This window comes from Centruroides vittatus, unplaced genomic scaffold (genome assembly GCF_030686945.1).
Source record: "Centruroides vittatus isolate TY-2023 unplaced genomic scaffold, ASM3068694v2 contig_484, whole genome shotgun sequence".
Classification (NCBI taxonomy): domain Eukaryota; kingdom Metazoa; phylum Arthropoda; class Arachnida; order Scorpiones; family Buthidae; genus Centruroides; species Centruroides vittatus.
Window position 1 is genome coordinate 2,379,546 of NW_027122274.1, and position 14,332 is coordinate 2,393,877.

General features: G+C 34.1%; 1 protein-coding gene across 1 annotated transcript in view; it reads right to left on the bottom strand.

Annotated features, from left to right (window-relative positions):
* Positions 1-3,506: 3,506 nt before the first annotated feature.
* The window catches only part of LOC136978033 (zinc finger protein Gfi-1b-like), a 44,881-nt gene continuing 34,055 nt past the window's right edge, over positions 3,507-14,332 (bottom strand). The window contains exon 5 of the mRNA XM_067273679.1: positions 3,507-4,032. The gene's annotated coding sequence lies outside the window, so the exon portion shown is untranslated. The remainder of the gene's footprint in view (positions 4,033-14,332) is intronic.

Consider the following 14,332-nt stretch of genomic DNA (forward strand, 5'->3'; position numbering starts at 1 on the left):
GGAATTATTTATCGTGACACCGACGTAGTGCCAGGCTGCATCAATTTATTTCATTTAAAATATGTGCAAATGATTTTAATAGTGTCTTGTCCCTGTACATCATACTGTTAACAAGAGAATCATACAGTATTAACTCCGTTTTGGAGAAAGTTTTGAATTGAAATAACATGACTTCCGGTTCGTATATTGTTAATCGGAACGTCTACATGAGGTCTCGACTTTTATCTAACTCCGAGATTAAGGAAGGACAGATAATCAGTCAGTCGAGTGCCAATGGAAACTTATAGGTCTATAGGTCAACTTATATAATTTGAAAATTTCAGCCCAATGACGTGAATAAAGCATAAACGCTCTTTTTTTGACATCAGTTTAGGGTCGGTAGAATGACAATTAAAGCAATTGGATATAACAGACTGACCTAGCCGACAAATTAAATCCAGGAGCTGCAAAAGCGTAAAACTTTACAAATTTAAAAATAACTTATTTTCTTGGATTTCGAGGGAAACGGTTTGTGTCTAATTTTAAAATTATGAACTAATTAAAACATCTGGTATTATAATTCTGTTATTAAAACAATTAAAAATAGAAATTATTTTGTAAAAACCTACTGATTTTTAATCGAAAAATCTCCCAATCCTATAATATCTGGTTTCCTTGCTGGCGACATTGCCGAGGAAATTAAAGCGTTGACCTACCGTTCTGGAGATCCGGGCAATCGAAAAACCAAGAAATTTTTAGGGATGGTCTTTCTCGGATACGTCGATCCCGGTGCCTCACTACCCGGCCGTTCCACTGTGGGCCTGGGAAAAAGTCTTCTTAGTACCCATCGGGCAGAAAGAGTAAACAAAAGAATTTCCGGTTTTCAATGCGCATGTCAACTGTCTTAATTAATCGTTCAACGTTGCCAAAGCCAGAACAGAGGAGAGGGGGAATGATGAGGTAAAATTCCCCAAACCTGCGACTTTCAGAGCTCGGACACATCTCACAATTTTGTTTTTACGCGCTAATTATCTTTTATGCGCCCGGTGCGAGCTTCTGTAACTACGCTCCAAAACCATGACCCAAAACTTGGTCCAGGTCATTTCTGCGCCCTGTGCCTGGGCACCGCTGGCACCGCGTTAGTTACGGCACTGATTACTACTAAACTATTATTGTAGTATAAAATGTTTAACAATAACTATTGTTTTTTTTTATTTTGTGAAAAAGCAGCATATCATAATAAATTTAAAATTAAATTTCAAATAATTTATTTACTTAGGGCCTATGTAAATTTTTCTCTGGGCCGGCGACGCGTCTCGACCCCTCTGTCACAGAGTATAAAACGCTGACTATAAGATAAAGTAATTTTGTGAGTTTGAGTAAACATCGTTGATGTGGCGATGCCCAATAACTGCATTGCTAAAGACGACAACGTTAACGTCATTAGCGCTGTCGCCCGAGTGGTGACATCATAACTTTAACTACGAGTATTTCGACGGCCCTGTGGCACTAAGAGGGCCTCTTTTAGTAGGCCCATTATGGGTTCGGCCAGGCCCACAATGGGGCGACCGGGTGTTGAGGGACGGGGCCCGACATATCCGAACGGACCACCCCCCGAAAAATTCCTGGGGATTTTTCGACCCGTTCGGATTCGATCCCGGGTCCCCCAGAGCGGTAGGCTGCCACCTTGACCGCTTGGCCATCCGGCCGCCACGTCATTAAGCGCTTGTCGCCCGAGTGGTGAAGCGACAGCGCTAATGACGTGGCGGCCGGATGGCCAAGCGGTCAAGGTGGCAGCCTACCGCTCTGGGGGACCCGGGATCGAATCCGAACGGGTCGAAAAATCCCCAGGACGTCATTAGCGCTGTCGCCCGAGTGGTGACATCATAACTTTAACTACGAGTATTTCGACGGTCTGCGGTCTGCTATGATATCTATCTATCTACTCTGTTCATATGGAGTATGCAGCACCTGAGGCTATGACTCCGAAGAAACGATGATGGACGCATGCGTCCGATGAGCCGGCCAAAGCTTTCGCGTCTGCTTGGCCATACGTGAGTGCGGGGAAATAATGCCTTCCGGGAGGTCTTTTAAGAGAAATTGGCCCCTTAAATGGTTTTCCGGATTTTCTCATTACGTAGAGAAAACCCGGAAAACTGCACGTGGCCAGCTCGTCTGAGCGCGGCACGAACCCACAACCGAACTCCCAGTGTTCAGGGCACGGAACCCTTTGGCTATTGGTAGGCTATGACATCGTTACTTCGTTCCTGAAAGTTTCTCCCGTTTCTCCGCCCACTACGGAGAGGCTTCACGATTGTACTGTATACACTGTATATTATATATTAACCGAAATTTTCATTTTTGCTAATGGAACTCGCTAACACTGAAATGTCTATCCTCGTAAACAGGACAGCAAATCTACTTCGCATAAACTGATAACGTATTAACATATTAAGGTTTGATTGTATTTACGTTACAAAAATTCAATATAATTAATATTTAACAAAACAATATTAATAAAATATCTCGAGTACATTTCGAACGTAATTTAGAATATTAGAATCAGTGTAGACGTTTTGAAAAGTGCTAGCTTCTTAGACAAGCACAAGCACAAATTTTTTACATTTTTTATTTTGACTCTTTTCGTTCTGTGGATTCTTAACAAGACTTTTTCATGCCCGTTGGGAATTCGGCTAGACTCTCAATGGGATCGACCGGGTGCTCAGAAATGGAGCTGATGTCTTAACCATCCCCTCTATCTTACTATCTAGCGTTAATTGTAAATTCTTGTATTTAAATACTGTAAATGTAATATAGTAACCGCTCTAATTTTACACTATGTACCGAATGCATTTCTGATCCATAAAAACAATAGCCTCATCGAATCGTGATAACTTGATCGCGAGTAAAACCAATAGTCAATCAAATTGTGGAAACAATTCCTCCAAAATGCTTGACTGTAATTAATATAATGTTTCAATTGATGTGTTAACGCAAAAAATTAATATTAAGTTTGTCTTCGTTTTTCACTTCTCTGTACTTTTTCATTTGTCACGAGTTTTTACTTTTTACAGCGGCATATTTCTTCCTATCGGCGGGTTTCGAAACTAAGATTTTTTCATTGAATCTTTCCTCGTACCTTGAATAATACGTATAAGCACTAATTTGGTACGTCCCAATCGTTCGATAGAGCGCCAGAAAAATATTGAATAGAAAACAATTATTGTCACTATTATTGTTATATTGCATAATATAAGAGTGAAAACACGGATAAAACTTTTAGTAGAATTGGATTGTTTCTTGAATTCAACATAACAAAATCATACTTCAATTTTAAACATAAAACAGAGTTTAATACACATCTTACTTTGTAACTGTATCATAGACAGAGATAGGGCGCAGTCCATTAATTAGGTATAGTTTAAGGGGGTCACAAAAAATACATTTATTGTATAAGATGGGGAAGGGGGTCAAAACATTGTCTACGATGTCATACCTTAGCGGTGTTAGTGGCATATGAATTTGTTTTTAAAAGCCCAATTACGAGGGAGGTCCGTGAACGTAATTGAAGTGGAGAGGACTTGACAAAAAATACACTATTGTACCTGTACACAACTGGGTGGATGGAGTCAAAATGTCTTAAAAACTGTATACGTAATTAATGGACGGTCCCTGGAGCAATAATTGAGTTAATATTTTTAAATATTTTACATCATTTATTTTTTAAAACGACTTCTGTTTGTTTTGAATCTTTGACATCTGCTCGAAATTTCAATAAACATCAGAAATATTGAATTTACTACATTTCTTTAGATTAAAACTTCATTTTTTTTATTATTCTCACGTTCAAAAAACTTCAATCATTCTTAATTGTAGATGAAATCTGTTAGAACACTTAGGCGTAATTTATTTTCTACGAATTAATGTAAACGTTAAGTTGATGACGATTAAGAAAGTTTCACATCAGGCTCCAGAAGAGATATTATTTTGAAGATTTCTTGATTAAAGTAGATTACTGTTTTATGGAAAGTTAGGTAGAGAGATAGAAGATTACTGAAAATTAAAAAATATACATATATTAATAAGCAATTAAATAATTTTATCTAAATAATTAAAACAGATTTAACAGAATTAAATTTGTTTTAAAATTAAATTCGATAATAAAAAATCATATTTCGGTAAAATATACAATTAACTTCAAACAATCAAAGATATTAAAAAATAAAAATTCAAGTAAAAATTCCACGCGTACAATGTTTTGTCTATTTAAATTATTATTTATATCAGAAGTTCTCAAAGTGGTCTTAAACGACCTTAAAGAGCTCAGTCATTATACCAGATTTGATTACATTTGGTCTACTAAATATCTATCTAGGCAGCTATGAATGAGGAAAATTTATTTACATAACATAGGATATAATAAATATATTTCCTCCGTTAAACCCGGGTTGAATAACACGGAAAACATGTTGAAGTATTGCAAAGTATACGATAATGTAGTTTAGACTAACAGTTAAGAAATTTAATTAAAATTCTACCCTCTAAATTGTCTCGAATTAGACAGTGCATTCTATTCCAAGATGCACGGACACATTTTTGAAAATAAAATTATAAATATTGTCGAATATTGAGTACGAAAGAGTGGCGATCGAGTTCATAAGTCGAGAGCTTATCAGCCGAAAGATGAAACTCGAATTAAAGGTATTGAGTTTGAACCAGGATGTAGAAGTCAAGATTCTGATTTCGACAACGGCATCGACAACGTAGCAACAGAATCAGGTTAATTATAAAAAGAGTAAATATTTCAAATGTTGAAGCTATAACCTATAAGTACAGCCAATAAATGGTTTTCATAGTTCCAAATCTTAAGGTATTTCAGTTTTTATCACCAATCGTCTTCTGTTACAAAAGAATACCCATATCCCCGGATTTAACGGAGAAAATACGGTAGTTGATATATCTTTAAATTTTATTAAAAATAGAACAAAATTTGATTTTTGACTTATGTTTAATAAAACAATTATTATAATTAAATATAATATTTTATTCATTCTAATTTATATCTATTCAATTGAAATCAAATAAGAAATAAAATTTTAAAACTTTAAATTACACATTCACACTGGAATAGTTCTATGATTTATATGATAAATTGAATCTTATATTACAATAAATTTATAAATATTAATTAGCTGGCCGGATGGTCGAGGCAGTTTTTTTTAAAATTCTTTCCGCTCTTGGGCACTAACAGGACCTTTTTTTTTTTTTTTTTTTTTATCAATACCATCGTGGGTTCAGCTAGGCCTACAATGAGAAGCGCCGAGTGATGAGGAACGGTGCCAAAAATATCCGAAAAATTCTTGGAGTTTTTCGACCCGCTCTCTCTAAGGCTGATACCTTAACCACTCGTCATCCCGTTATGCTATTAAAAAGCTGATATAGGATTGTAGGATTAATGGGATAAAGCGTCGCAACACATGGACGATCTGTCAAGAGGGAAGTTTCTCCCGGGAAGACTTTCTATGGGACCCGGCTCTTATTCAGTTGTAAGACACATAAAGAAAACTCGGAAAATTCCACGTGACCATCCCGTTGGAGAGTCGCGAACCCATGACCGGTATTTAGTTTAATCCACTCGGCCACTGGTGGGTCCATAATAACGACAGCCAAGTGGAGAGGGACAGTACCCATGTCCAAGACAAACCTCACATGAAAATTCTGAGGTTCTTATCCAAATTCGAATTCAAGTCCCCTAGAGCGACAAGACGTCTTTACCCTCAGCCATCCGATCCTCGATGAATAAAATTAATAAAGGCCTTTTGTCTCTCTTCTTAAAATTGCAAATATTATCATAATTTATGTTGTAATTTGGAGCATTTAGACAATAATAATATTACAAGAGTGATAAGAGTGATAAGACTTCGAGTGAGCCAGTTTGAAATTTTATATTGTTAACGTTGTGATAAGACTAGACTTAAATACATTTTTTGTTTTCTAAATGTTCACTTAAATTTAATCGAAAGTAAACAGATTTATTTTATTTTTCTTTATTTTTAATATGTAGCAAAATCTGCGAGAGGAAAAACTTATTTAAGGTGGAAACTTGTGAAAGCGTGAAAGAGTTATTTCGGTATTACCATCAAATTTTTCCACAAAATAATCTGCAAAAATGCAGTACCTTTGAGACATAACGGCAAACACTTACTAATTTGTATTAAAATTCACATAAATTTATAAACATGAAAAACTCACAAAATGATGAATAAAAGTTAATTAAAATTAATATTTTAAATTAAATTTCAACGCTTGAAAACTCAACATTTGATTCTCTAGAGTTAATTGTTTGGGAATAATTAATTATTTTTAATTAATAAAGAATTCGAATTTTATTTTTCTTTTCAATTTTTTTTTTTTTTTTTGCAATTTATTTTACAATTTTATTGCGAACCTACAAAGTTTACAGGTATACCTCAAGTTACTTCGTTCTCGATTATACGTCGTTTGTCAAAAAATATATGGAAAAATAAAAATCAAATTTAAGTCATTTTATTCGACTTTACATCCGTCCGGCACAAATATTGAAGGTGAGATGAAGTATACCTGTATACAGAAAAGTATAATTTACTTCAATTTACAGTCATAAACATGCTAAGCATTGGATTGGATTAGATTTATGCTTTAAGACAAAGCAACACGTGGACGATCTGCCAAGGGGTTGCCTCCTGGGAGGACTATCTATGGAAACTGGCCCCTATTTAGATGTTAGGCAAGTGAAGAAAATCCGAAAAACTCCACATGGTCAGCCCGTTGGCGCGAATCTACGACCAACTTCCAGTACTTAGTAGTTTTATCCCTCGGCAACTGGTGGGCCTTAGTTTCTATCAGGAACAATGCTCATAATGCAAATGATTTCTCAAGGCGGGACGGGACTCGACATACCGGAGGCGGTATGCCGAGTCCCGTCCCTCATCATCCGAATCCCCATCCTAACTGAACTAACAAAGGGTGTGATGAAAAAAAGGCCCTCTTAGTTCCTACTGGTAGAGAATTAAACTTGAAAACAAATCAAGAAAGTAATTTTCTATTCTAAATTAATATTTTAAATCATATAATAAATTATTTTTTCTATCATTTTAATTCGTTATGGTACAATTCGCCGTCATCGATCACATTCAGAAACGAAAAAAGCATTGATAATGGCCTAAAAGAATGGAAAATCTTATAACTCCATTTGCAATGGTTGCTGTCCGAATTTTACATTTTATACGAAAACATTCCCAAAATATATATTTACGATAAAGTATGGATCTGAAACAGAACGACGGAAATTTTTGATACGAATGATCAGCTGGCATCACAAAAATTCCAGAAAGTAAGAAAGTTTGCAGATTAATAGGAAGTGAATAAAAATGAGCTAACATCAAAGACAAGAGAGAGCGGCTGGGTTATAAGGACACGTGGCCTGATTTTATTTCCGTATCCCGTTGGGAAGAAGCTCAGCTGGCAAATGGGAGGCAACGACAAACGCAAATCGATTCAAATACATATGCTCGAACGGTTTGCATATTCCATACTCGTAATTGCGGTTTTCTGTATGTCGGGATTCAAAAGTAATAGCACGTGCAGTATTTTCTACCGCTTTCATTTGAAGTTTCATTTAAAGTTTAAAAAGATGTAAACATAGAAATTGGAACATAAGAGGTTATAAGCGAAAAAAGCATGTGTGATATTCACCTGTTCAAGCATTCAATGCTGATTTATAACTGAAGTGGATATAGCAGGAGTTAAAAATAATATTAGGATGTTAACGGATCGACAGAAAAGTCGTTCTTCAGAATCGCAAACCGATAAACTAGCAGACAGTCAATAAAATTTTATTTATATTCAAAAAAAATTTTGCTTTTATCGGGTTTTATACTATGCTGGTCACTAAAATGTCACAATTGAGTATACAGTAAGTAATCAGATAAAAGGAATAAGTAATATAGATTAGATTCTCTCCATTATTTTGTACTTTTTCATTTTTGGCTCTTTCTGCTCTGTGGGTACCAAGAGAGCCTTTTTTCTAGGCTATCATGGGTTCGGTCATGCAGTGGTATATCTAGAACAGGATGTAAGATATAATGGGATAAGGCAACGCACACATGAATGATCTTCCAAGGGGATAGTGCATCCCGGAGGACTTTTATGGGAAATCGGTTCTTATTTAGTTGTTAATTAAATACGTGAAGGACATCCGGAACTTCACGTGGCCAGCCTTTGGTGAGGTGCGAACCCGCGACCAAGTACCAGTCAGTGTCCAGTGGTGTTATCCACTAGAAGGGCTTCCGGGATAGATCACATCCAAAATTTTCTGGGGTTTTTCGACTGTCTGGATTCGATCTCAGGCCTCCAGGAACAGGAGGCTAACGTCTTAACTGCCTCGGCTACCCGGCAGGTAAATTTCAATGATTTTAAAAGACTCACTTTTAGATTTTCATCTAGAGAATATTTATGTAGGATTTTATAAATGTCGAAATTGGGTTTTACGGTGATAATGCTTCCCTAATTTAAAAATATTTATTTAAATAATTTTACAAAAATTAGAAATAAATTGGCATAACTTATAAATCCAAACGTTAGACCGAATCTAACATCCATTAGTCTTATAAGCAAATAATTTTATTGTACGAATTCCAATTTATGTAAAGTTAAAATAAGAATTATATAAAAACTTTAAAATTTCAATATGTTTTAAGTAATATTCTGGAGGTTCGGAGTCTTCTTTCACACATAATGATATTGTAGCACAATAACAATACGTTCAGTGTCGGATTGCCCCTAGACATTCCTAGAATTCCAGGTCTCGGAGTATTGAAATTGGAAAAAAAAGGCAATTATCGTTGCAATCCTATACAATAATTTATAAATAATTCTATAGCCACAACTAGACGTTATTATTTTATAATTTCGTAAGATTAAGTAGAAGGACTCCTCCAATCTTCTATACCTACAGGGATCCCGGAAGGTCTTAATTAATCCTCCGCTGACTGTTTCATTGCTCGATGTAAACACCAAATTAGATTGGATTGATGGGATAAAGTATCGCAACACTTAGGCCAAGGAGATGCTTCCCAGGAGGACTTTCTATGAGAAATTGGCCTCTATTTTGGTGACACATGTTAAAAGAAAATAATAAATTATAAAATTTTGTATGTAAGCCTTTTAGCAACATGCTCGTCAGGACCACGTGGTTGTTATGTAATATAGACGGTTAATAAAAAATGTAAAAAAGATTAAATGCTGTCTTGTCGATCCTTAAAACCTTAACAGGTTATGGGCTCAAGATACGCCAGTAAAAACCAAAATAAAGGGATGTCCGTAAGTAAAAATTGAAAATTGTAATTGTTAATATAATGAAAATTTAGATTTACGATTGTTGATACAATCATTAGAAAGTATCGATAAAGAACAAAATGGCTGCCGAAGACGATCTAGCAAGTATCCAAACAGAGATATGGAGAGTTTTACAACATGGAAATTTCAGATAACGATATTTCTGAAAACAGCTGGTATCATGAATATAATCATTGGATCCGCGACAATGACATTTAAGGATGATAAAGAAAAGGCGGTTTGGGCAATGAAATATGTTAAAGCGCAAGAATACATAATATCGACGATTGATAAGAGGCTTCTCGTACATTTAATGACCAGTTTAACCGCTAAGGTAATGTTTGAATTGCTGTGCAATATATTTGAGAAAGATACTCATCAACAGAGGTCATCTCTTACAAAGCTTTTATAATTTTCTTTGATAGAAGCAGCGACGTAATAACAAATATCAGTTACAAACTGTAATTTATAAACTAAAAAATTTGAAACAGGAAATCGACGAAGAAATGATTATAAGTAAGATATTGACTGTTGCTTGACGAATTTAAGATGTTAAAAATAGCCTGGGATTCGACAAATAGAGATGACTCAGATCAGAAAACCCTTTCGAACTTGATAGTTAGATTGACAGCAGAAGAATTAATACAAAACGTAATTTAAAAAACTAAGAAGGAAGACGTTGCATTTAGCGAATTTCACAAGGAGAGGAGGTGTTTTAGATGTAATAGCAGACAACATTTGGCCAGACACTGTCCCAGAGAAACTGATAACAAATTTTGTACAATATGTAAGGAAAATAATCACAGGAATAACAAATGTTATTTTGGAACCAAACAGAAGAATTTTGGTACTGATTGATCTTGTACTTGTGAAAAAGATAATCACAAGGAGAGAGATTGTTTCTTCAGAAATAAGTCACAAAGTATATCGCAACAAAAAATGTCACTTTTGTGTGAGAGCTCAACTGATCGGAAAAATGAAGAAGAAACCCTATTTCTGGTCGATTCGGATTCATCCTCATATATGCGCAACAATAAGGATCTGTTTAATAAATTGGAACATATTGAAACAAATATTTCTGTTGCAAAGGAAAACGAATCGATGACTGCTAAAGGAATTGGCATAGTCGAAGATAGGAACTGGGTGTTGAATAATGTGCTGTATGTTCCTAATCTGAGTAGAAACTTGATATCCGTTAATGCAATCACAAATAACAACTTTGAAGTTACTTTTACAAAGGAAAATATTATTATATCACAGGGCAGTATAAAAGTGCTCCAAGGAACAAAGGATAAAAATGGAATGTACTGTACGTTATAAGATTGAATCAAAAAAGTAAATATATGGAAGAAGAAAAGGAAAACAATGCTGCTGTAGAAAATACTGGAACTCGAAGTGATAAAATTCAAAGCAGTAATCCTTACACATTGAGAGATAAAGGTAAACTGCGAAGAACAAAACGTCTTGAAGACTGAAATAAATTATCAGAAGACAGCCCTGCTTTCCTACGAAGAAGCAGCAAAAGCCCTAGCTGGAGAGAAGCAATTGTAAAGGAAAAACAGGTATTGATTAAAAATATAACCTGGAAACTGGTCGACGAAATCAAAACTGAAGTGACTCAACCCGATAAAAATATTATTTTGGATGGAAGAAGATTAAATGTGAGTCTGACAATTAGTTGTAAAGATATTAAAAAAAAACAAAGAAAAACAAAAAAAGGAAAAGACAACAGAAATTTGAAGCTATTAACAGAATGATTAATAAGGGTTGGATCTGATGCTGCTAAGGGAGTGTCTCAAGCAGATTTGAAAAAAGATTAGAGCTAAAAGCTTACAAGAAAAAGTTATTGAAAAATCATACTGTTTTTTCTCCAGTGAGATTATGTGTTTATAATATTCCTCCACATGTAGATGACAACAAGAAAATATTTTATAAAGCTGCTGGATCTCAAGCAAAAGTTACAAGTGCTAAAGTGAGAAATCTTAAAAATTTGGATGAAAAAGGTGTTGGGATATCAAAAGGATTTGGTTTTGTTGGTTTCATCAGATATGAAGATGCACTTTAAGCATTAAGGAATCTGAATAATAATAATCCTAAAATCTTTACTCCAAATAAGAGACTCATAGTGGAATTTTCAGTTGAAAATCGACAGAACAAGTGGCAAATATATTCACTAAACCATTAGACTGTATTAAGTTCGAGAAATTTAGAAATATGCTTTCGTTTGAACCTTGTTAAATGAATCTTACAGTTTATGTCTTATTAAATGGTCTAATGAAAAACCATTTGTTTGTATAATTAAAAAACAAAAAAGATAAAAAAAGGGAGGATATGTTAAAAGAAAAGAATAATAATTATAAAATTTTGTATATAAGCCTTTTGGAAACACTGCGGATCAGGATCACATGGTTGTTATGTAATACAGACGGTTAATAAAAAACGTAAAAAAGATTAAATGCTGTCTTGTCGATCCTTAAAACCTCAACACACACTGAAGAGTAAAAAATTTCCACGTCACCAGCCTTAGTTAAACGCGAACCCACGAATCAACTATAAGTGTTCAGTGATTTTATCCACAAGGCCACTTATGAGCATCTAAAATCGAACATCTACAACGATATTAATTAGTTTGAATAGAAAATATGATTTATTTTCTGTAAAATAAATGTCAAATAATGTATAATTTATGCAAAAACTAGTTTAAGAACATACTTTATGATGTAACCATTTTAAAATAAATATAATTAACAATGAATAACAATTTAGAGAAGTATTATTTCGAGATACTAAGCAAAACAATTTATTAGATTGATTCATAACTGTTAAATTCATTTTATGACTCATTGTGCAAGTTAATATTGCTGTATAAAGCATGTATAATATGATCCAGATATTTACATTATTTAACATGGATTAAATATAAGCTACATAAAATTTTTTCTATATTTTTGACTTTAAATTAGAAACAGATCACCCAGTGACACAACAGGTTATATCAAGTAAAGTTTCTTTAATTGCTAACAAAAAAATTACTCGATATTTGTGGGTAATGTCAAAAATAGATGTACGAATTCGCAATTCTAACAAAAATTTGCACTAATGCAGAAATTTCTTGCATTAAAAATTTAATAATAATAGTAAACTTATGGAAATAAATTGGAATAATCAACGAGCAATTGTTTATTGACAACTTTTAATTTATTTAATTTAAAATATATGCTCTCCACCTCAAATTAGTAGAGGCTTGCCCCTGTACATTATACTTTTCCTTTAACAATAGAGTCGTGCTGGTCACCTATTAACTACTTTCAGGGGAAAAGTTTTTAATTGAAATAACGTGACTTCCGGTCTGCTACGGAAGTTCATATACAGTTAATCAGGGCTTCCTGCTCCGACGGTTTCCACATCTGGTCGACGAGACCAGATCTGGAATTTCGTTTCATCAATCTAACTCCGTTCTTGAGATTAAAGAAAGACGGACGGACGGACGGACGGACGACAGTGGGAATTTATAGGTCTACAATTTTTTCAAATTGTAGCCCAATAACTTTTCACATTGAGAGAAATATTGATAAAAATATCTGCATTCTTACGCAGTCTTATATTCTCATTCTTCTATTCTTACTAAGACGAAATCGTATAAATATGTCGTTACATAATACATATATAATTTGAAATTATTAAATATTTTGAAATAATTCAAAACGTTGCCACAAATTAATAATTGATAATAGTTATTTGAGAATCGAGGCGAGTAATCCTAAGAAATTTTCATGAGTTTCCGTCCCTCACTGGTCTATCCACGTTTTCTAGAATCTCACTTTTCTAAATCTTTACTTATCCAACTCTTGTTTTGCCGTATCTAGCGCTGCGAGGGATGCAAGTGCACCGCTTTGCCCCCCTCGCTCAAAAAATGTAGAAATGAGAGAAAAATGACTAGAATGTAATGGGAATTGCAAAGTTTTGGCTTGAAAAATTTCGTTAATTTTGCGTAACTAATGGGGCAATAATTAATTTCAATTAATTCGTACAATTAATCGTCCCATTGTGCACCAATGCACCCCATGAAATAAATGAAGTAGAATTATATAAGGTTATTACGTAAAATTTTCATATTTTAAAATATATTTTTGTTATTTTTAGTACTAATGAAATAAATTTTTCACTAAAAAATCTATTCGTTTGAATTTCATTTAGCCTAAAGGTTTCCCCCAGATAAATCATATTTATTCTTAAAATCATTTAAATATTTGAATGACAAAGGCAAAATTTTATTTAACAAATTCCACATTCAGTCCTAATTGTAGTGCTGTTAATATTCAGATACATTATTAATTCTTTATAGCCTACTATAAAACGAGAAACATAGAAGGGTATGCTATTAAATTTAAAAAAATCTTAAAATTTTAATATTTTATTTTGTATATAGATAACAGGTTTCGCTACTAGTGTATCATTTTTCTTACAATGTATTAATTATCGTAACTATACGTTATTTGAATTGAATGAAGCATGATAATGTGACTCGGAAAAGATTTGAGGAAACGGCCCTAACTACCTCATCATCCGGTCACACTATTGTGGGCCTGGTCAAACCTGCACATAGGCATGGAATAAAGGCTTTCTTAGTGCCAACAGAACAGAAAGGAATGTATTGATGGTAAAAGGCAACTCAACACATAGGCGACTGCCAAGGGGAAGATGCCCCATGACTTTCTTTAGAAACCTGGCCCTAGTTAGGTGTTACACACATGAAGAAAACCCGGAAAACTCCACGCAGCTAGCCTATTGGTAATGCACAAACCCAAGACCAATGTTAACTGGTTTATCCATTTAGTCACTGGTGGGCTCATAAGACAGAGAGTTAAAAATAAAACAGAAAAGTTTCTCGGAAAAGTTCTGACCGAATTAATGCTTTTATTTAGAATTAAAAATAGATTTTAAAATTTCCTCGCATAATATTTGTAACATATTTTCT